The sequence below is a fragment of the Phaethon aethereus genome (assembly GCF_964289735.1).
Source record: "Phaethon aethereus genome assembly, chromosome: 2".
Lineage (NCBI taxonomy): Eukaryota > Metazoa > Chordata > Aves > Phaethontiformes > Phaethontidae > Phaethon > Phaethon aethereus.
In genome coordinates, this window is record NC_138582.1 from 5,917,220 (window position 1) to 5,941,462 (window position 24,243).

Below are 24,243 nucleotides of genomic sequence, written 5' to 3' on the forward strand. Positions count from 1 at the left end.
AAGTGTTGCTTTAAAAATGTAAAACAGTGAGATTGAAAAGGACTTAGAGGTCCCAACTTTGTCCTGCAGTTGCAGTGGCAAATTGTCATTGGATGCATGGGCAGGAGACTTTTGATTAGGGGAAGGGACTAAAAACTTTTCCACCTCCAACATTAGCAAGGTCATTGCTGAAATTGTGTCTCTAGGATCCAGTGTCCAGCTTTACGTGGACTTCAATGCTTCAAAAAGCATGTTCACTTATTGGAAAAGTGCTAGAAGGCTAGTCTGAATTCTGGGAAACTTACTTTCCATTTGAAAGGGAAGGAATTTGATCTGTAGTTTATCCAAGATTCTTTAAGAAGAAGGAAAAGAAATATATTAAAAATTTAGTGGAAGATGAATCTTGAGAAATTCATACAGGAATTGGGTGCAGCATTTTAATTCAGGCTGCTGTCCCTTTCATCCAATATAAATACATGCTGTCCTGCCTCTTTGTGCTGGTTAGACCTTCCCACCCCCCCCCTTATGCTGGCACTGCTTCTCAAACAGCAGCACGGTGACCTAGAACAGATAATTTAAACCAACAAATTCCCCCAAAAGATGAGTTCTCAGCTGGGATCTATCCCAGTCTTGATTTACTGAATGGCTTCAGCAGTGCTTATGTCAGCATGAAGGAAGCAAAGACAGGGAAGAACACGTGGATTTGGGTGACTAACTGTACTTCTGTCATGTTAAAATGCGTCTAAACTATACACTGAAGGCAATAAAATACCATATCAAAGTGCCAAGGAACACAGTGGACTGTCTGATATGATACAAATACTTGAAAAATCTGGGCTCCATCCTTAGATTTTGTATACTGAAGAATAATAGTGGCTTTGGTTTAGAAATGCCTGGCCAGTATTAGCTGGAAGAGCAGTCTAGGGAATATCATGCTCCACTCTCTGTTTTGAATCTGTGCATCCTTCTGCTCTACTGTGGTTTAAAAGCTATTCAGTGTGAAATGTGATGATAGTCAAATGTTTTCCATAATGGAAAATTGTATCAGTGCAGGAGCATCAGGGCAACTGTCGTACTTATCCAAACCATTAGAAGAGGATGGTCCCAAAATGTTGCCTTTTGCTTGTAAAACAGGTGTGACGATGTTATCTAATGCTTAGTAGGGTATAAAGTGATTAATGAAAAAACACACATAAAAAACATTTAGAGGGCAAATGTAATTTCAGAAGAATCCCATAGAAAAAGGAAGATTAGGGCAAAAGGGGATTTTTGCCAGAGAACTCTGGCCACATCGGGGTGGGTATTGTGGAGGGGAACCAAGCTCTGCTCCCATTTACATGCTGTACGTATAGCATCACTTCTTGAAGTCAATTCACTTGTTTTCTCTTCAGACTGACATCAGACAAAATCTGATTCAATAATGTGTTTGAACTGAGGATGACACAGTCAGTGGAGCAGAGATCTGATTGACCCATAAAAACATTCTCCAATATTGAGTATAAAGGGAAAAAATCTAGCAACTAGGTAATGAGGGAGATTCTTTCTTATGTAAATAAAGTTCATAAAGGAATAAATAATGCTTTAAGGATTCATATCCATGTACCTGTTCAATTGGTGGTTCCAAGAGAAAACCTTTGATTGCATATTCCACTTTTCGGTCTTCCAATGTTTTCGCAATGCAGGAACCCAGGAGGTCATAATTTCTTTTCTGTATTGCAAAAGCAAGCTCCATCCCTTGCCCCTAGGCTGTGGAAATGCAGAACACAAAGATGGTCCCCACTCCGAAGATTTTTTAGCCTCAAATGTAAAACAAAGAGACAGTGGGCAGGCACAACAAACACAGAGCAAGTGGAATAGTGAGATCCTTTCCAAATCAGTCATGAGCAAAAGTTGCAGACTAGTGGCACAATTATCCAATTAAGGAATTTCTTTTCATAAATAGCACCTTCCACTCCCAGAGAGTTTTACAGGCCTCATAGCACAGCAAAATACTTCCTGTGATGAGGAAAAAATGGCAAATTCTTGGCTGATTCATAGACCTCTAGAGCCAGACATGGTGGCTCATTGGAAGTGTGAAAAGGACAACCCAGAGATAACTGGATCCCAGTCACGACTTGAAACAGATGGGAACACTGTAAAACAGCCAAATGTCTTGGCTGTCCCCTACAACGTGCAGAAATGTCCCTGGAGACACTGCCTGGGTGTTTGCCTGCAGTTCTTTCTCTCAGCCTGCAGCAGGAAAACTCAGTCTTGGATGGAAGGCAAGACAACATTGAAGAAATTCAGGAAAGCTTTTAAAAGTGAGAACCTGGAACAGCCGATTAAGATTTTTTATCTTTATTTTTACTTATTATTAGATTTCCTTTGCAATTGCCCTTACATTGCCAGTGATTGCCATATGTAATTTATAGAGAATTATAGGAAACGACAATGCAGTCATCAACAGGCTAGAGGAAGGGAAAGAAAGATAAGAACCAGAAACATGGAACCAAGGAGGTGTCCAGAGACTGTCCTCACTCTGACTGCCGTTCCTGCTTGCTGTAAGCTCTTCCCTGTGTCTTCAAATTGTTAAGAGTGGAAGTTTTAAAAATCCCAAAGTCTTCATCCAGCAGTTGGTGCAAGTCTGGAGGAGCCTGCGCTGGGCCCACTGATAATGAATCAAAGACTCTGCACTAAAGTCTGTCCATGCACTTCCTTGGGGTGAATCACAGGGAGGAGGATCTCACACCAGAGGCTGTGATCTGACTGTGTACTGATTGAGTCGGAGTTTGAGCAGCACTAGGGTTCTTTGCAGAAGAGCTCAGCAATTAGCAGCAGTAGGGAAAATACATTATTCTAACCCGGGATTTCTAGTTGCCAGTGAGAGACTGGGAAAGCGTAAATGCTGGCTCTGATTTCTCCTGCTCATGTAACCTGGGCACATTAAACTCTTGGAAAATAGCTTTACAACTCCAGAAATGGGCTGGCACCACGCTTGCCTTTGGGATCAATGTGCTAATGCTCTCAGGCCGTTTGTACCAACAGGTTGCCTTAACTTCCAGTTTGAGAGAGACATGATTTTAAACATAATCATTCTCTGAATATTCACTGAGGCCCTGGGAGTGACATACTTTCAGGCAATTGCAGCAGAAATGTCAATAAAAGGAGCAGTGCTGGAAAATCATTAGCAAAGAGTACTTTTAACTTTGTTCCTTAAGCACATGGGCTTCTACCCTGGGCAAGCTTGCTGACAATTCTTCTGTCTCCAGAAATTTATTGTAGCAGCAGAAGTTGAAACTGGTTCAGTTAAAATAAAGGATGTGTGGATCGTCCAGCTAAACCCAGAAGGAAACCCAAAACATGGGCTGTTAGAGGTACAAAACACATAGTGCATTTTTCTTCCTCATACTTCTGTTCTTGCTAATTCCTGCTGGAAATAGGAACAGAAGCTCTGAAAGGCCTTTTAAGTGTTTCTGGCCCAGTAAGGAACAGAAAGCAGCATGCAAGCACCTTCTGACTGCATCAGACAGGTTTTCAGAGCAAGAAAGATCCAAAAAGTCCAATAAAGTTGAGATGAGCAAAGAGCACATGAGGTCTTGGTGTGACCAAGGATTTTTATTTGGTTTTGTAGTCAATGGGAATCTATCAGCAGGACTTCAGTGAATTTCTGAGGCAATCTTTTTCTTAGGTCTCCTGCAGCTACACTTATCCAACTCCTGACAGACACCTGAACAGGGATTTATTTTAATAGTACTACACTGTATGTTAAAGGTGAGTCAAATGCACAGTGAAAGATATCTGTGAGACTAGAGGCACTAAAAACACCTCAAAAGCAAATCCCAAAACGTCCCAGGTGCAATTCACTCCCGCTGTGTAAGTTACATCCTCTCTGCAGACCTGCCTTCAGACAGCTTGGCTGACTTGTTTGGCTAGTATTTGTTTTATCTAGGCTGCACGTTTTAAGAGGTAGGTGCAGACTTAACATGAGAGTACGGGGGAAAAACATGTTGAAAAGCAGTCACTTGATTACTGATCCCATAACGGAGAGGTAAGTGTGGAGTTCCTGTTGTTAACTTGCTGCAAAATGAAAGTTTGGGTGGAGCTTTTCTCCTTACGTTTCCATTTCCACTTTGTTCTTTGAGATTAGGAACGGAAAATCATTTCCTAATTACCGTCGAGGACAAAACAGACTCGAAACAGGGAATTTTTTTTTTCCTAATGAAAATACATTCTGATAGTGAGAAACAAAGACAAAAAGATTAAAACAACACCTTCTCCCCACCCTCTTTCCCCCCGTGCCACCTTCACCCCTTCACTCCCGACCCCTCTCCCCCCGAGGGGCGCAGGGCTGGGCACGGGGGTTGCGGTCAGCCCCTCCCAGCCCCTCTCGGCCGTTCCTCCCTCCTCACAGGTCTCCCTGCTCCAGCGCGGGCCCTTCCCCGGGCTGCAGCCCTTCAGGGACAACCCGCTCCCGCCCGGGCTCCCCACGGCCGCAGCTCCTGCAGGAAATATCCCCCTGCTGCGGCCTGGGGCCCTCCCCGGGCTGCGGGGGGGTCTCTGCTCCCGCGGGCTCTCTCCAGGGCTGCGGGGGATCCCTGCTCCGGGCCTGCAGCCCCTCCCGCCCTCCTCCTCCTCCGGCCTCGGGCTCCCTCTGCTGCTGCCGCCTCCTGGGCTCCCTCCTCCTCTGCCGGTGCCGCCTTGGGCCCTTTCCGAGTCCTGTTTCCCCCCCGGCGCCTCCGGCTTGGCTGCGGGGCTCAGCTGTGTCCTGCGCTGGGGCCCTTGGAGCCGGCTGGGACCGGCTGGGACCGGCTGTGTCCGGCACCGGGCAGCCCCGGCCGCTCCTCACAGCGGCCGCCCGGCAGCCCCCGCTGCCAGTGCCTGGGCAGGGACAGCCTGTACACCCAGTACGCTCCAGAGCTGTCCCGAGACACTCAGATAGATGGCAGGGACCATGCCCTGGATTTACTGTTTTTCCAGAGGCCACATTTCAGTGGCGAGACTATTTTGCCATTTATGAAAAGACCCAGGGGCCGTGCCGATGCCAAGCTGGATGCGCAGAGAGGAGCACTGCCACTCTTCTGCAGGTGAGAAACACAGTGATAGTCCCTGGTCTAGTCGCCCAGCCAGCTGAGCAATCTCTATATCCACAGGCAGCAGAATGTAAAGCCACCTTTAATAGTCTCTTAGTCCCAGCAACCCAAGACTGCTGTATTAGGAGCAGAGGTGTGGAAGTTTTTTCAATTTTTCCTTTGAAAGTGAACATCCTTTTTCATGTCTTTAATTCAGTTAATGTTTTTCCATCACCAGCTTCCCTCTGTTCATCATTTTCTTATTTTAGAAATCTGTCAGTGGAACGTAATGAAAGTGTAAGCAAGCCAGGGTTGCGTGGGTAGGAAGTAAACTTTGGTGTTAAGTTAAAAATCACAGTTTGAGGTCTGGGTGCACTTCCAGTGGTAATTCACTTGGTAAATCAACCAGTTTGTCCTGTCATCATGCTGTCATTTCTAAGCAGTGCTATACCAGGTTCCTGCCAGAGACTATTAAGCAAGTCGTAATTATTTCAGGCCCATTAGCTAACGGGATACACCTCTCTACCCAAGTAAAGGTGCTAATCAGCTTTGCCTTGAAATAGTATATTCAGCCTTTTTCTGCTGAGCTATGGCTTCCTACACCATTATTAAATAGCAACTTTAACTTTGGAGCAAAGAGCAGAGTATTGAGGGGGGAGATACCTGGCCATAGTGGCAAGTAGTAAAAGACAAGCTTGGGACCAGGAGCTCCACATTCCATCAGAAAAAGAATAAAAACACAGTCCCAGTTTCCTAGCTGAGCATCATGGTCAGTTCATTCCACCTGCCTCCTTCTTCCTCCTTCAGTTACCTTTGGAAACTGAACACATGTTGTGAAGTCACCTAGGTGCCTTTGATAATTTCTCTCCTGGCTTTAGTTACCAAAGGATCAGACTTGGAATTTCACTCCTATTTTGCCAGAGGAAGCCAAACCCACTGGGCTTCAGGACCCAGAGGGTCTCCTCCTCTCTCAGCCCAATGGCTGCAAGGCTGCTGTGGTTCTATGCCCCCACGTTCATCCTGGAGTGAGGCTGAGTACGTGTTCCCAATAGGCACACACACTACAGACTCCACATGTGCCCAGACACACAGACTAATGCAGACAGAAATTACTTTTTTAAAATTTTTTTATTGACAGAAACATGACCAAAGATGGCTCAATCCTCTCCTCCCCTATGGCTGATCAGGACCAAAGGCTCTTACTGGAATACACACACATGATGTGGGTGTCTCCAGCTGCTGGGACCCCCAGCCCCTGGACCAGGGTCTTCTCCAGTTGCTGGAACCCAGACCTCTTATCCCAGTCACCAGCCAGCCCACCTTGCAGCTCACTGATGTTGACATATGCACACATGGACACTTAGAATAGAGAGGGTAGCTGGAAATAGGATTTCATGAGGATACAGCGTAGACTGTAGTGATGAAGCACTGCCTGTCCAGTGAGAGAAATATACTCACCAGTAACACGGTAACACATGTTCAGATTCTTTTCCTTTTACTTCCCTGATCTTGTTTCTCCCCAGTTCACCTCAATCCCTCCCTTACCCTACCTTCAGTTCTTCCTCTAAACACCCCATAATACATTTTGCACATTTCCATAACTCCCTTAGAACCTTACACCCTAAATTTTACACAATCCCAAAATGCTTTTTCCATGAGAAGTCCTGTACCCCTTTAGGCAACAAACTGTTCAGGTGGCATGGCTTTCTGGGGAAGGAGTGTCTTTGGTTGGCTCCGCGCCAGGACAATGTTCTAGTCCGTCTCCTCTGAAGGTCTGAGGAGCAAGCAGCTTGTTCAGTGCTCCCGTTTTCATTGGTTAGGTTTTCACCATGCAGATAAATGGTGAATTTGTGCTTAACATTTTATGCTCTATCCCTGCTCATCACAGAGATTTTTGCCTCTGTCAACATTTAACACCTGTCTAGTGGCCTACTTTTAAAATGTCTCTGCATAGTTTCCCCACCTTCTTTTCCAAGCTGCTTATTTTTCATGAAGTTTGAAGAAAAATACGGATTTTTTCAAACAGCGAGCGGCTCTGTCCTGTGGTCCTAGAAAGGGTTATTGCAGCAGCACTCCAGCAGATGGCTGGCTTCTGTCATGAATAAAACCCTCCCAAGGAAAGCACATCATGCAGCAGCACGATTTGCAGGAAAAAGCAGAGTTTTATTTCCTTCGGCTATTGATTAATACAGCAGCTCTCTTTCTTCTTTGGATTCGTTACAGAAACTCGAAATAAAACCAAGCCTATGTAGTTCAAGGAGGACAAATATGACAAAGAAAAGTAAATTGCTGACATGAAAAGATTCACTATCCCCTGAAGAAAAGCCACTAAACGCCATTCCTCGTTCAACTCTCTTTTTAAAGAACTGGTGCTGCTAATGTATTTAACACTTTTATTCTGGATGGATTCTCTTTGGGTCATGCTAGAGTAAGTGCTGTTCTCCTTCCCTAGAACCAAAGGGAAAAGGCTGAATGTATTTAAGCAACAGATTTGGTTTGTCTCAATAGGAGGATGAAAGATGAAACAAAAAAGGCCGGATGAGATGGTCTTGTAGTTCTTGGGCATTCAGATCTGTGAATTAAAGTAAGCGTTCTCAACAGCAAAGCAAGCAAATCTTCAAAAACTGGGAGCTGTTGGACTCAGGTTGCTTCTGACAGAAACGTGCCCTGAAATCGTTCAGCTTTCAGTCTCATCACATGCAAAAGTAGGTAAATCCAAATTCTTCCCAACTATTGAAGTAAAACAGAGAAAAAAAGTCCCCAAGTCTAAGTGTCATAAATTACATACATGGAAGCTTATCCAGAACTGACACACTGGTACCATCACTGCCATCTCTGCAACAGCTAAGCTGATGGACAATTTGATGTTTGCCACTGCATTTCAGTAAAGAGATGAAGTTATGGCCAGGGAACCACAGCTGTGGGGTGAATACTGTAGCATAGTGAATCACAGAAAACAGGGCTTAAGGGAATTCCAGAGATTCTCACCTATTCCATGTTCCTGCTCCATATAAATCTGTCCTAGTAATGCTTTTTCAAATCCTAAAAAAACCCCACAACCAACCGCAACCCCCAAATTTTCCAAGACTAAAGATTTCACATCTATTTCAGTAGCCTTGTGAATACTGTTTTTTATTCTGACAACTTATCTTTACCTCCCTAAAGACAACTGAAGTCCATTGCTTGTTGACCTAACTCAGATAGGTATGCAGAAAAATCTACTACCTTTCTTCTTTCAGCAACCTCTTACATATTTCAGGATTTCTGTCATGTCCACCCTCAATTTCCTCTTTGCTAGGCTAAACAATCCATTCCTTTCTATCTATTTCCTTAGGTCATGTTTTCCTGACTTTTGAGCATTCATCCAGCTCTCTGAATTGTGTCTAGTTCAACCACATTATTCTTGTAATGTAGGGCCTGAAACAGAACACAGCACTGAGTGTTGTAAAAGGCTATTGTTTAAGAGTATTGGAAAGCGACTTTTGGTCTGCAAATGAAAGCACATGTTCTGCCACATGGTTGTTGTCAATTCAACATATGCCTTTCTTTTTTGTTAGTTTAATGCCCTGTCCAGGTGAAGAGGTGAAGGGATTAAACATATTTGCATAGTTGCCTGTATTCCATATAACTGTACAGGAATTTATATTTGGAATGTGAACAGACCCATAAAAGTGCTTTGAAAAAAAATACTTTGAAAAGTATTTCAAAAGGTCCTCTTTCGCATTCCATCTGTGCCACAGGAACAAACAGACCCATAGGTCATCCAGGGCAGTGTTTTCTGTCTGACAGTTGTCATCTTTGATATTTAAAGAAGGTACCATTAACCTCATAGGTGATCAGTGTGGGATGCTGTGGGCATGGAAAAGCATTTTAATTCCGTGGGAGACATTCGCTAATGCTTTTAAGTCTGATAGTTTATGTCCCCTTTTAAAAGCATGGTATAATCCTCACTCATGAAATTCTCTGACTGCTAAATTGTTGGGTCCAGCAATCTGGTAAATCCCATTAAAGCAATTTATTCACTTTCCTTAAGAAGTAATGGATTGGTAGATACAGAGGAAGTAATATAATGGTCGTTCGTGACTTCTGCTGGCTTTTGGTAAGGGCTGCTCTGACATTTTCAAATACACACAATGAGCAAAAGATGACGTGTGAATGACAGATTGGAAAATCACTCCCACAAGTATTCAGTCAGTTTGAGTGGAGATGCGGAGTAGGCTCCTAGCAGAGTCTGTACTGAATCCAGAGTTACTGAGTTATCTTCATTAAAGACTTGGATGATGGAAGAGAGTGAATTTCAGTAAATGTATAGCTAACATCATGACAGTGGAAAAAAGCTGAGATTAAATAATCTATCTTTATTTATGTTTATTTATGAATGAATGAGTATGTGCAGTTACTGACATAATCTTCAATACACAGACTAATTAGAGTGGTATGAGCAAAAAGTAACAAGGGTGGGAAAAGCTTTTAAGAATATGAAATAGTCTGTCTTTTTTAGGCTAGAAAGAGAGTGCTGAGGGGGAACCCAAGAGCACTGTTCAACTATGTAATCAGATAATTTCTTTGATTATCTTTTCCCAGTTCATTCTGCAGAGGCAGTATGCATCTTAGTTCATAGCAAAGGACATTTAGGAAGAACTTTCTAACTTTAACAACTGCCAAGTATGAGGAAAATAATAATAATTTCTGAGGGCAATCATCATTACTCAGGTTAGACAGACTTCTAGTGGGATGGTCTAAGTTATCAGGTTCATTTGGTGGCCTACGTGGCAAACCCAGTCCATGAGGCATTTCTGTCTAGTTCATAGTCTTCCTCCTGTAGAAGGCTGGAAGAGCTGTTTGAGGAGTAAATATCTTGTGAGCAGGTTAAAGCCATTTCTTGAGCCAGAATGAGTCTGAGAGTATCGTGCATGTTGCAGTGGTACTGTCTCACCAGGAAGCTTCCAAAACTGGGAGTCACCTGTGAAGGCAGCTGTAGCCAGATGACACTGGTTGTCTAGAGATCATTCTAGAGGAACTGTGACTTTCTATATAGTAATAAGTTCAGAAATAAATCACTTGCAGAGCTAAATGTTCACATTTTTCCTTATCTGTGTGAGCCAGGTCTACTTTCAGTCAAGCCATCAGGTGCCAGTCTGTGCTACCTTGCCACCCAAATTTCTGTTAAATGGAAGAACCTTATGAAGCTGTTTATTTGCCTCAAAACACAGTCACAATAAATCACAAGTAATGTCACAAGGGACTTAAAACCGTAGCTTTTAGTGGAGCTGAGCAGAAGCTTTGTTCACAAAGTTACAGCTATTTTAGTCATTCGTGTGGAAGAATTTATGGTGGCGGATAAAATACATGGAAATGGACAGTGAACATAAGGAAGGTTCCAAACATTTAAGACTCTTTGGTCTCTGTCCTGACAACATGCATATTTTTGTACAGTAAGGTGAATTCTGTACCCACTTGTTGGTGACACAGATGGAACGAAGCTCACTGATACACCATGTAGCATTGTCACTCCTTAGAGTTTCTGAATGACACTGCAGACTCCTTCTAAGACTGTGCTGAAGAGAATGTACTTGTTCTGCTGTGCTCACTGCTGATATTTTGCTTAGACTGTGACGGGAGTGGGATATCCTGCAGTCATCACAAGTTATAACACCTAACTACTATTTTCAGTTTAGGAGAAGAGCACTCGGCATTGACAGAAGCAGGGGAAATGTTTTCTCAGGCTCCATTTGAGACCATGAGTTAGATCCTACTGGGAGACATTTTTGAAACCATGTTGAACACTTCACTGAAATTACTGAGCCCGTTTTTGGCCCCATTGTAATATTTCTTTTAATCACTAGTGGGAAAGCTATAAAAAGTCAATGAAAAATCTGTTGTGATGAGGCTTTTCACCAGACCCACATAACCCTCATCTCAGTAAAAAGAACATGGCAAGCTGAAAAGACCAGACAGAGATTAATGTCCCATCTGATGAAACAAGCAATTCCTTAACTGCTCTGGCATTTGGGAGGGCAAAGAGGTTGTAAAGGTCAAATCTGCCTTCTCAATTCTTAGCTGCACTTACTGATCATGACTGTTGTGATGGATGCTTACCACATTTGTCACTACCAGAAAAGGGTCTGGCCTTGCCCAAGGTAGACCCCAAGTACAGTGCCTTCCTTCATGCATGTCATAACCGAGTATCCTGGGAAACCCATACCTGAAGGTCAGACATTTATTCTGTGCATAGGGTAGTTAAGAGGACTTAATAAAAAATGTGTTTTGTGAGGAATCTAAAAAAAGATCAGATGGCTTCACAAAGTTTTCCCCCAAAATAAGCTTTTAGCAAAAAATCTGAAAATTAAAATTTTTGTATTAAAGATGTTGGGAATTCTAGAAAGAAAAAAGGACATTTTCAACCGGTAATATTTTTAGTGAGTTTTTTTACCTTTTGTAGATGCTGAGGTTTGTTTACTTGTTTTGTTATTTCTACATCTTTGTTTCTTAGGGCAATTGAATGAGTTTCTTCACAAGCCCATCTGTGCGACAAAACACTAATGGCTAATCCAGAAAATCGTTGCTGTCTTCTTTTCCTGTAGTCTGGCCTTTATATCCTCCTCCAGAATTTCTTAGCCTTGTCTTACTGTACATTTTGTTTTCTGGTGACTTTCAATGGGGCTGTGTACGTCCTTAACACAACTACCTGCCTTCCTTTTCCATGGTCTTCCTAAGGCATGTGTTATGTCTGATTTACCACAGTTAACTCCTGTATGTAGATTTCCAGCAACAAGCAGCAGTATTCTACTGGAGAAAAGAGAAAATCTTATTATAGGCAGAGGGATCAATTATTCCATTGCACTCAGCCTGTGAGGCCTCATTTGGAGCACTGGATGCTGTTTTGGCCATTACACTCTAGAAAACATTGACAAGGGAAGACAGTGCAAATGAGCAGGAAATAATCTATGAAGCAGCACATCTTTGATGTCAGTTTACTCTCAGACTAAGCTCACCTACTTTTCACATTGTTTACCATGATTTGCACTTTGAAAGAGGATTCCTCAACTTGAGTTCCAAAGCTTACCTTGGCATCTTGAGGCTTGTTCCGTATCGGGACAACCTCAATTTCTTTATGTAATACAGATTGAGCTGAGATGTTTCTGAAGATGCTTGGGACAAGTCCTCCAGTGAACATCCCAGGAGATCTACCAATCATTTCTTGAGAGGCTTCATGTTCACCATAGCAAAGGACTAAGAACCACTAAGACCCACTTGAGTCTGGGTCTTCCTGGGAACAATGTGGGCAGTATGTTTCAAGTTATAAGCAGACTATAAGAGGACTAAAACTAGTAATGTGAGGAAAGAACAGATGCCTCTATGTGCAAAAGCATGCTCTTCCAAGTATTCTGGTGCAGAGAAGTCTTCTAGAGTATAAAAGCTGCTTTAAAGGAGGCTGAGGCAAGCAGCTCTGGTGCCGCATGCTTGGTAGCAGAGCACTCTAGTGTAGTGTACAGGGGAGTTCCTGAATCGGGGAAACCTCAGGGGAGTAGAGAGACCTGGCAAGATCCCACAGCTCGCACGACTGCAGCTGACAAAACCTGTTGCCAAGGCAAGCAGCTCCAGTTCACGCAGAAGGGCGCATAGGAGAGGTGCTGGAACTCTGCCTGCGCGACCAGGGAGCAATAGTATCTGGCAGAAGGCCCTGTCCTCTCTAAACTCTGCACCCGTTGTAACTGGCAGAGCTTCCCCGGCAGAGCGCGGCTGCGGGAGGTGCACCCGGGGAGAGGAGCTCCTCCGCTCGGGGACAGAGCTCCGGGAGGAGGGGAGCAGGCTGGGGAGCACCAGGGAGTGCGAGAGGGAGACAGACTATGGGGACTGCACCCGCCTTCCCTGGGACAGGCCTGTCAGGCAGACAGGACACAGGGTATGGAGGAGTCCCTGTCCTCTCTCCGCCCGGCTGAACACGGCGACTTAAGGGGTGGGGGCAACGGCGACGAGTTCCTGCCCAGTGCAGCAGGCACATCTCCTCCATGACCACCCCACCTTCCCAGCTGCCCCGGCATGATGGGTATGAGGGTCTGCAAATGGAACCGAACCGTGATGAGGACAGTGGTTCACATTGGAGTTGTCACCAAGGTTAAGTTGGGCTACACCCTGTGTCAAAACTGTTTCCATAAAGAAAAAAGACAGGTTATTTTTATAGAAGACCTTCATTTGCGGGGAACAGAAGGCCCAATATGCTGACTGGACCCACTTCTAAGGGAAGTCTGCTGCCTCCATGGGGCCTGGGTTAAAGATGTGACAAGAAAACTTCCTACTGTGGTACTGCCCTCAGATTATTATCCATTATTGCTTTTTCATGTGTGCAGCAATGAAGTTGCAATAAGAAGTCCAACGGCAATCCAGAGAGACTTCAGGGCCTTGGGACGACTGGTTAAGGGATCGGGAGCACAAGCAGTGTGCTCCTCTACGCTTCCAGGTGCAGGGAATGATGAGGGAAGAAACAGGAAGAGCCAATACCTAGCTCCCTGACTGCGTCATCAGCAGAATTTGGGGTTTTTTTGATCATGCGTCGATCTGTACGACACCAGGCCTGCTGGTGACAGATGGGGTACATCTGTCTCAAAGGGGGAAAAGGGTCTTTGTGCGAGAGTTAGCAGGGCTTATTGAAAGAGCTTTAAACTAGATTTGAAGGGGGAAAGGGATGCAAAGAGGCTCGCTAGAGGTACGCCTGAGGGCAGCACACCAATGTTTGAGGGATGGTGTGCTAGCAAGGTCCTTCAATCTGCTCCATGATGTGCTGAGTATGCTGGAGCACATATGAAATGTCCCTGCACTAATGCCTGCAACACAGCCATCTCAGTGGAGGCAGGGGATGTTGATTCACATGGCAGCAAAGACGCGAGGGTTGTTGATGTGTTGGAAAACATGGAAGCACCTGAGAACAGTACCACAGGAATTAGGGCTTCTCCCACAAAAATGATGGGATCAATAGGCCAGCTGAAGTGTATCTACACCAATGCACACAGCATGGCCAACAAACAGCAGGAGTTGGAAGCCATTGTGCAGCTGGAAAACTATGATCTAGTTGCAGTCACGGAAACATGGTGGGATGACTCACACAACTGGAGTGCTGCAGTGGATGGCTATAATCTCTTCAGAAGGGATAGGCAAAGAAGGAGGGGCAGTGGGGTATGTTAGGGAGTGTTTTGACTGTCAGAGCATGATGAAAGGGTCGAGTGTTTATGGGTAAGAATCAGGAAAGGCCAACAAGGCAGATATCATGGTGGGAGTCTGTTATAGACCACCTAACCAGGATGAAGTGGCTGATGACGTATTCTGTAAGCAGCTGGGAGAAGTCGCACGGTAGCTAGCCCTTGTTCTGATGAGGGAGTTCGATGTACCAGATGTCTGCTGGAAGAACAATATGGTGGAGAAGAAACCTTCTAGGAAGTTCCTGGAGTGTGTGGAAGACAACTTCCTGACACAGCTGGTGTGCGAGCCAACTAGGGAAGGCGCCCCACTCGACCTGTTGTGTGCAAACAGAGGAGGACTTGTAGGTAATGTGATTGTTGGAGGCTGTCTTGGGCACAGCGTTCATGAAATGTTAGTTTTCGATTCTCAGAGAAGTAAGGAGGAGGGTCAGCAGAACTGCTACTTCCAGAGGTCAGACTTCTGCCTGTTGACAGAGTCCCTTGGGAGGCGGTCCTGAAGGGCAAAGGAGTCCAGGAAGGCTGGGCATTCTTCAAGAAGGAAATCTTAAAGGCACAGGAGCAGGCTGTCCCTAGGTGCCAAAAGACAAGCCAGCAGTGAAGACAACTGGCCTGTCTGAACAGAGAGTTTTGGCTGGAACTCAAGAAAAAGAGAGAGTTTATGACCTTTGGAAGAAGGGGCAGGTAACTCAGGGCTACAGGGATACCATGAGGCTATGCAGGGAAAAATTAGAAGGGCCAAGGCCCAGCTAGAACTTAATTTGGCTACTGCAGTAAAAGACAATGTTTCTATGAATACATTATCAAGAAAATGAGAGATAAGAAGAATCTCCATCCTTTATGGGATGCAGGGGGAAACATAGTGACAAAAGATGAGGAAAAGGCTTAATTCCCTCTTTGCCTCAGTCTTTAATAGTAAGACCAATTGTTCTTGAGGTACCCAGCCCCCTGAGCTGGAAGACAAGGACATGAAGCAGCATGAAGCCCCCATAATCCAAGGGGAAATGGTTAGCGACCTCCTGCACCACTTTGCGACACACGCAAATATATGGAGCCGGATCTGATCCACCCAAGAGTACTGAGGGAGCTGGCAGAAGTTCTTACCAAGCCACTTTTAATCACTTAGCAGCAGCCCTGGCTAACTGGGGAGGTCCCGGTTGACTGAAGGTTAGCAAATGTGACACCTATCTACAAGAAGGGCTGGAGGAATGATCCAGGGAAATACTGGCCTGTCAGTCTGACCTTGGTGCTGGGGAAGGTTATGGAGCAGGTCATCTTGAGGGCCATCACATGGCAAATACAGGACAACCAGGTGATCAGGCCCAGTCAGCATGGCTTTATGACAGGCAGGTCCTACTTGACCAACTTGATCTCCTTCTATGACCAGGTGACCTGCCTAGTGGATGAGGGAAAGGCTGTGGATGGTGTTTACCTGGACTTTAATAAAGCATTTGACACCATTTCCCACGGCATTCTCCTGAATGGAGAAATGAAGAAACTGGCTGCTCATGGCTTGGACAGGTGTACTCTTCGCTGGGTAAAAAACTGTCTAGATGGCCAGGCCTGAAGAGTTGTGGTGAATAGAGTTAAATATACTTGACAGACAGTCACAAGCGGTGTTCCCCGGGGCTCAGTATTGGGGCCAGTCCTTTTTAATGTCTTTATCAATGATCTGGATGAGAGGATTGAGTGCTCCCTCAGTAAATTTGCAGATGATACCATGTTGGGTGGGAGCGTTGATCTGCTGGACTGCAGGAAGGCTCTGCAGAGGTATCTGGAGAGGCTGGATCAATGGGCTGAGGCCAACTGCATGAGATTCAGCAAGGCCAAGTGCAGGGTCCTGCACTTGGGACACAACAACCCCATGCAATGCTACAGGCCTGGGGAAGAGTGGCTGGAGAGCTACCTGGCGGAAAGGGACCTGGGGGTGCTGGTTGACAGCCAGCTGAACATGAGCCGGCAGTGTGCCCAGGTGGCCAAGAAGGCCAACAGCGTCCTGGCCTGTATCAGAAATCGTGTGGCCAGCAGGAGTAGGGAAGTGATTGTGCCCTGGTACTCGGCACTGGTGAGACTGTACCTCGAACACAGAGTTCAGTTTTGGCCCCCTCACTACAAGGAAGACATTGAGGTCCTGGAAGCATGTCCAAAGAAGAGCAACAAAGCTTCTGAAGGGTCTAGAGAACAAATCGTATGAGGAGCAGTTGACGGAACTGGGGTTGTTTAGTCTGGAGAAGAGGAGGCTGAGGGGAGACCTTATTGCTCTCTACAACTACCTGAAAGGGGGTTGTAGCAAGGTGTGTCTTGGTCTCTTTTACTAAGTAACAAGTGATAGAACAAGAGGAAATGGCCTCAAGTTGCGCCAGGGGAGGTTTAGACTGGATATTAGGAAAAATTTCTTCCCCGATAGGGTTGTCAAGCATTGAAACAGGCTGCCCAGGGAAGAGTTGAGTTGCAGTCTCTGGAGGTATATTTAAAAGATGTGTAGATGTGGTGCTTAGGGACATGGTTTAGTGGTGGGCTTAGCAGTGTTAAGTTTACACTTGGACTCGATCTTAAGGGTCTTTTCCAACCTAAATGATTCTATGATGCCTCCCTCTTACTGAGGGAGAAGTAAAATTCATGTAGTACAGCTTATCAGACCATCCAAAGGAGCAAGACCTCATAATTCACTTGCTAAACTGGTATCTTGCTTTGAACAGCACCTCTTTTTTTTTTCAGCCTGTATTTCAGGGAAAAGATCTTTAGCAATTTTGGGAAGATGTAAAGCTTTCCCTGAACAGCAAATGGCATCTGGGGTTTGACAAGCAGATTCTGTTTTACATATATGCCTTTTTCCCAGAAAGCAACTACGCATAGTCAGCAGGAGTTGGAAACTGCTGCCAGTCTTTCAGGCGGCCTCTCCACTGCAAGTGGCAGTCTCTTAGCTTACTTACAGCTTCCTACAGTGTGTAGCACAGTGTAAAGCTTCACAGTGGTCAGAGGTCACCCGCTGGAGTCTCACTGGGGTTGGTGTGAGATCTTGTCCTAGAAAGAGAGTTGAATAACAAGGGGACAAAACTCTCTAATAATTAAATCATGTTAGAAGAGAGATAAACCAACTGCACACAGGGACAGGAAGACTACATGACAGCGAGGGACTGGGAAGTACAACATTAGATGAAATTCCTTATAGATAAATATAAAATGGTGCACATGGGAAGCCAATCCCAAATGTGTACACAGAGTGATAAGTTTTTACCCAATTGTTGGAACAAGGTCTTGGGATTTTATTAGGTAGGTCTATGAAACACTCAATAGCAGTGAAAGAAAAGAGCATGTTGTTGCAATTATAAGGAAAAGAATAGACAGCAAAGCAATAATCATTAAGTCACCATATAAATCTTGGTATGAGCAAATCATGACTACTGACTCTGGCCCTTGTGATTTCCCAAACAAGTCCCTGTCCTAATATGGATAAACTGGAATTTGAAAGGTACAGAGAAGACTAGCAGGGATGGTTGGATGTTTGAGAAGGTTTTCATATGAAGATCAAGCAACTGAGCTACAGTTTTCATATGAAGATCAAGCAACTGCAAGAAAAGATGACGAGTATGATAGAGGATTATTAAATCATAGCTGGTATGGAGATGTTGAACAAGGAATTATTTCATTCTAGTCTAATAAAGGTACTATGGGTCATCAAATAAAATTATGAGATGCCAAATATATAGGAGGAGTTTGTTGTTTGCACAATGTGGTAAAGTTTTGAAACTTTCTGCAGGATAAGTTTGCATGGGTTCAAAAAGGAATTTTATATTTCATGAGGGAAAAATCCACTGACAGTTGTTAGATACCACCTTCTCATCTTGGAACAAACTAAACGACAAAGTACTGGAGCAAGGGGGATTATTCTGGGAAAGCTTCACTCTAAATTTGCCCTAAAGATTTGTGTTTCTCTAGGCATGTCTCATTGGCTATTAGTGGAGTCAAGATTAGGGGCTAAGTACAACTTTGGTCTGACTCAGTACAGCTCTTCTTACGTTCTTGTAATTTCTAAAACACATACATTATCCCACAGTCTTCAAAATGTAACCAATAGAATAATTCTTCTGGCCTGCCACTCTACTAAGTCACCCTATCATCCTGCCCTAAGCTGCCTGATGTGCACCATGTGAAATTCAAGCTTCTTTAGTGCTGCTTCGGAAGTCTCAGAATTCTTTCTCTTCCCAAATTTTCCATCTATTCATGGTTTACATTATGTCTGAAGACCAAACTTGCAGCCCCTTGCATCCAGCAATAGAGTCTGGATCACCCAGCTGTGTGTTGTATTATATGCACAGAATAATCTCCAAAGTTACTCTCCTCCTCACTTGCACCTCATCCCACATGTCTGATAGGACAAACCTTGTCTTCAGTCCTCTCCTGTGCATTTGATATTCATAGGGTTTTTTTCACCACCTTGCTCAGGCTGTATATATATAGCAGCTGGGTCCATTTGTTGTCATCATGGCTGACACTGATTTTTCTCTGTATTTTGAAGTCTAATGGAAAGAAAAAAAATGTTCTGTCTAGTAAATATACTATACATGAGTTATGGATATCAGCTTGGATATCAGATGACCTTTAAAGGTCCCTTCCAACCCAAAGATTCTATGATTCTATGATATTCATATAATAAATTAATATATTATTTCCCTTTGACCACTTCACCAGCTCAATACCTTCTAACCTTTCTTCCCAGACTAATTGTAATATTTCAAAAATAGAAAAATCGTGAGGCAGTTACCATTTAAAATAAGTTATCCTATATGAGAATTCCATCTTCATCTCTCAGACTTATTCCTTAAAAATTTCCTTCTATATTTGTCTAGGCTTGAGGCCATGAATAAACCATATTCAGTCTGGGTCATTATTTTTGTCTTCTGTATATAAAAATCTACAGCACTTTGTTTTCTGGAAGTCATGGGAGAAGAAATTTGACTTTATCTTTGGCTAAAATGAGATTTTTACTTCCCAATGGGGTACAAAATATGACTTATAGACCCAGAAGGTACCAAGATAAGAAATTATTCACATTGGAAAATTATTTCTACATTGAGAAAGTTATTTTGCATTGAAAATATATGGAGAGAAATGTTACAGAAATATTTCTGGGCTTTTAAAATGGCTTCACAGAGAAGGACACTTGGGTGGTGTAAGCATGGGAATCTATGGTTGATAGGATAAACAACATCAGCCTCCAACCATTTAACATACCAGATGACAGGCTAATATAGTGCAAAAAGGAAATGTATGATTAACACTTGCTTAGGATGCTCCTTTATGTATAAGTAACAGCCACATTTCATGTGATGTGCATTGTGAAAGGTTTTACACCCACAGTACCGCTCACCCTCACGTGTTTCCTTTGTGTATGACATGCACAGTCTCTTACATTTGATTTACTGCTTGCACACTGCGGGTAAGTTCAGTTGTAAATTCTCCAGAGTGGTTCTAGAATTAAGCAAGTGTGCTCAGCACATGAACAAGTTTTAACTGATGTGGAGCTGTTGCTGGATATATCAATCAGCACAAGCTGGAGAACAAACCATTTCAGATCAACTGCTTGTAAAGGATATTTCAGCACAAATAAGGGTCATAGTGCTGACTATAATATCAGAATAAATTTCTTTTCCTATAGGTATTGTTACAAGGTCATGAGTGACCAGAAGGCCATGAAGCTGGTTAGCTGTCCCATTCGAAGTACAGATTGTAATATTTTATATCTACATTGGTACCCTTAACTCTAGGGTCTTAATCATATCTTTAATTCCTGCTCCTGTTATATTTGTCTCTCTTCACGTGTTAGCTGTCACGTTTTTAAACTAGATTGTAATAGAACAGTTCTTCAGTACCGTGTGTAACCAGTAGTCCTCTTGCTGAGGAAAAAGCCTGTGGAACTAAAGTGTCAGTAGCCCAAATCTCTATTTTGAAAAAAGGAGTTGGGTTACTAAACCCTGTAGGAACTTCTGTCTTTAATATACATGTAATGTCTCGGTGTTGTACGTATGGTATGCCAGAAAGAACCTCGGAATTGCTGATAATCTGAGCGCAATCAAAGAATAACTGATTTTAATGAAACAGAAGTTTTAAAGAAATAGAGAATATATGCAAAAGTAAGATTACCTAGAAAGACAGTGTATAGCATGTACCTTTTCTCTCAATCTTCATTACATTCTCAAGAAGATGCTGGGAAAAAAAAAATTGTGCCCATATTTAAAGGTGAACTACATACAGTAATGTATTGGTGATATTTAACATACAGTCCTAGTCTGGGCATATGCAATGTCTTTGAGCTCAGTGATCAGGGGTGTTTGAAAATGAATTAGGACTGTGGAATTCCAGATTCTTTGCTGATTGCAAGGATACTGAGATGTAAGTGGAATGAAGGAAGAGAGATCTCTCACTATCTTGACAGAGATGGAGATAACCTCCATTTAGGTATTTCCTTCAGCAACCAGAGACATGTCTACTTTGCCTGGCTCCACCAAAATGCCAGTAAAGAAGCACTGATGTTAATTTACCATATTACAAGGAAATGTGAAGTTGAAGTGCACTCCAGGCAAGTACTTGAAATGGTGTTCAACAAAGACCATTCAATGCTACTCCATCAGGTGAGCTCCATTTTGAATTCATTGACTACCTGAACCACTGAGTCATAGACATATTCAGAAGTCACCTTCCAACGTATCAATATCATTAAAGGTGTCCTGATTTCAAGTGTGACGTGATTTATCCAGAACACGACAGAAGTTTATCACCTATAGCTGGAGAGAAGAAATAGCGTTTAATTATAAAACTGAACTGTCACCTACGATAGGCTGATTTATGGAAGCTACTAAATCTACCAGTAGTCTTAATTTGGAATAATTAAATCAGACCAATGTAAATGATGTGATACTTGGACCTCTTTGATATTTACATAACTAATTAGAACTAAATTATATGTTTGGCTTTTACATTGTTTTTGCAGACTGTTGTGGAGGGAGCTGTGTGATTAATCATAGAATCATAGAATCTTTGGGTAGGAAGGGACCTTTAAAGATCATCTAGTCCAACCCCCCTGCAATGAGCAGGGACATCTTCAACTACATCAGGTTGCTCAGAGCCCCGTCCAACTTGACCTGGAATGTTGACAGGGATGGGGCATCTGCCATCTCTCTGGGCAACCTGGGACAGGGTTTCACCACCCTCATTGTGAAAAATTTCTTCCTTAGATCTAGTCTAAATCTCCCCTCTTTTAGTTTAAAATCATTACTCCTTGTCATATCACAACACATCCTGCTAAAATGTCTCTCTCCATCTTTCTTAGAAGCTCCCTTTAAGTACCGGAAGGCTGCAAGAAGGTGTCCCCGAGTCTTCTCTTCTCCAGGCTGAACAACCCCAACTCTCTCAGCCTGTCCTCACAGGAGAGTTGTTCCATCATTCTGCTAATCATTTTTCACAGAATCACAGAATCACAGAATCACTAGGTTGGAAAGGACCTTTAAGATCATCAAGTCCAACCATTAATCCAGCACCACCATGTCCCCTAAACTATGTCCTGAAGCGCCACATCCACACGTTTTTTGAACACTTCCAGAGATGGCGACTCCACCACCTCCCTGGGCAGCCTGTTCCAATGCCTGACCACTCTCTCAGTGAAGAAATTTTTCCTAATACCCAATCTAAACCTCCCCTGGCGCAACTTGAGGCCATTTCCTCTCGTCCTATCACTAGTTACTTGGGAGAAGAGACCAACACCCTCGTCGCCACAACCCCCTTTCAGGTAGTTGTAGAGACCAATAAGGTCTCCTCTCAGCCTCCTCTTCTCCAGACTAAACAACCCCAGTTCCCTCAGCCGCTCCTCATAAGACTTGTGCTCCAGACCCCTCACCAGCTTCGTTGCCCTTCTCTGGACACGCACCAGCACCTCAACATCCTTCTTGTAGTGAGGGGCCCAAAACTGAACACAGGATTCAAGGTGCGGCCTCACCAGTGCCGAGTACAGGGGCACAATCACTTCCCTACTCCTGCTGGCCAAACTATTCCTGATACAGGCCAGGACGCTGTTGGCCTTCTTGGCCACCTGGGCACACTGCCGGCTCATATTCAGCCGGCTGTCAACCAGCACCCCCAGGTCCCTTTCCGCCGGGCTGCTCTCCAGCAACTCCTCCCCAAGCCTGTAGCATTGCATGGGGTTGTTGTGGCCAAAGTGCAGGACCCTGCACTTGGCCTTATTAAACCTCATACAGTTGGCCTCAGCCCATCGATCCAGCCTGTCCAGATCCCTCTGCAGAGCCCTCCTACCCTCCAGCAGATCAACACTCCCACCCAACTTGGTGTCATCTGCAAACTTACTGAGGGAGCACTCAATTCCCTCATCCAGATCATCAATAAAGATATTGAATAAGACCGGCCCCAGAACCGAGCCCTGAGGAACACCGCTTGTGACTGGCCACCAGCCGGATTTAACGCCGTTCACCACAACTCTCTGGGCTCGGCCATCCAGCCAGTTCCTCACCCAGCGAAGAGTAAACCCGTCTAAGCCACGAGCCGCCAGTTTCTCCAGGAGAATGCTGTGGGAGACGCTGTCAAAGGCTTTACTAAAGTCCAGGTAGACAACGTCCACAGTCTTTCCCTCATCCACTAGGCGGGTCACCTGGTCATAGAAGGAGATCAGGTTGGTCAAGCAGGACCTGCCTTTCATGAACCCATGCTGGCTGGGTCTGATCCTTTGGTTGTCCTGCAGATGCCCTGTGAGCACTCTCAAGATCAACCGCTCCATAATCTTCCCCAGTACTGAGGTCAGGCTGACAGGCCTGTAGTTCCCAGGATCCTCCTTCCAGCCTTTCTTGTAGATGGGTGTCACATTGGCAAGCCTCCAGTCTTCTGGGACCTCCCCTGTTAACCAGGACTGCTGACAGATGATGGAGAGTGGCTTGGCAAGCTCCTCCGCCAGCTCTCTCAGTACTCTCGGGTGGATCTCATCAGGCCCCATAGACTTGTGGGTGTCCAGGTGGCTTAGCATGTCCTTGACTGCTTCCTCCTGGATTATGAGGAGTACATTGTGCTCTCCATCCCCATCTTCCAGCTCAGGGGGCTGAATACCCTGTGGATACCTGGACTGGCTATTAAAGACTGAGGCAAAGAAGGCATTAAGTACCTCAGCCTTGTCCTCGTCCTTGGAGACAATGTTCCCCGCCATATCCAGTAGGGGATGGAGATTCTCCTTGCCTCTCTTTTTGTTGTTAATATATTTGTAGAAGCATTTTTTATTATCCTTTACGACTGTGGCCAGACTGAGCTCTAGCTGGGCTTTTGCCTTTCTAGTTTTGTCCCTGCTTGACCTAACGAGATACTTGTACTCTTCGTGAGTTGCCTGGCCCTTCTTCCAGAGGTGATAAACTCTCCTCTTTTCCCTGAGTCCCAGCAAAATCTCCCTGTTCAGCCAGGCCGGTCGCCTTCCCCGCCAGCTCTTCTTACGGCACATGGGGACGGCCTGCTCCTGCGCCTTTAAGATTTCCTTCTTGAAGACTGTCCAGCCTTCCTGGACCCCTTTGCCCTTCAGGACTATCTCCCAAGGGACTCTCTCAACCAGTGACCTGAACAGGCCAAAGTCTGCCCTCCGGAAGTCCATGGTAGCAGTTTTGCTGACCCCTCTCCTTACTTCCCTCACAACCGAGAATTCTATCATGTCGTGGTCGCTAAGCCCAAGACAGCCTCCGACCACCACATCTCTCACCAGTCCTTCTCTGTTTGTAAACAGCAGGTCCAGCAAGGCACCTCCCCTGGTGGGCTCACTCACCAGCTGTGTCAGGAAGTTCTCCTCCACACACTCCAGGAACCTCCCAGATTGTTTCCTCTCTGCCGTGTTATACTTCCAGCAGATGTCCGGTAGGTTGAAGTCCCCCACAAGAACAAGGGCCAGCGAATGCGAGACCTCCGCCAGTCGCTTATAGAATGTCTCATCCATCTCTTCATCCTGGTTGGGTGGCCTGTAACAGACTCCCAGCAGGATATCT